Here is an 804-nt window from a genome sequence, read left to right as displayed (position 1 = left end):
TCACCATTTTTTGGAAAAACTTCCTGAGCAAATAGTACAAGTGATCATGTACCAGTGCTTTCACTTGAGCCTGTAGAAGTAGTACTTGAAATGTATGGGGTCAATGATGAAGGGGTACACTCTGCTAATATGGTCAGGCCAATTCTACCATTTATTTTCCAAGTTGAAAACCATCTTCAAAGCTCCCCAGCAGCCAACAACAATGATCCTTCACCGGCAGGCTGTTTGATTTTTGGTGAACCTTTTGTATCATTTTGATTACATATTGAGAGGATTGTACATAGAGAGTTTGATCTTTTGGCGAACCTTTTATATCATTTTGCTTATATATATATTGGGGGAATTGTATATAGAGAGGAAGTGTCCACGTCCAAGCTTCGTACGCATCCGCAGCGCCCATTTACTAAAGACCGTATCATCAGTTACACAGGTAGCTGCCCACCTATGACACGACTTCTTCGCAATGGCGCTCTATCATTTCATAATTGGTCCTAACACCATGGGTGGGTATTCCAGAATGATTTAATTGAAACTCCAATGCCGTCTGTACTCACGCTTGAGCTCTTCTGCTGTCTTGTGTATCTTCCCATCATGCAAGTTCCCGTCGTTTTAGTTTTCTTTCAGCACGTTGTGTTCAGTTACAATAAGTGAATCTTCTCCATAATGTAATAGTGTGCTCTTTTCATCCAAGTTGTATGCCGTCTGTAAGTTAATTATGAATGCAAGCCTTTTCTCTTCAATAAACTTGTGTGATGGTTGCAATTCAGTTTTTCCTTTTAATTACAGAACGATGAAAAAAATGTA

Source organism: Triticum dicoccoides, chromosome 4A (assembly GCF_002162155.2).
Source record: "Triticum dicoccoides isolate Atlit2015 ecotype Zavitan chromosome 4A, WEW_v2.0, whole genome shotgun sequence".
NCBI classification, from domain to species: Eukaryota; Viridiplantae; Streptophyta; class Magnoliopsida; order Poales; family Poaceae; genus Triticum; species Triticum dicoccoides.
The sequence above is the reverse complement of the archived record's forward strand: the minus strand, read 5'-3'. Positions refer to the sequence as shown.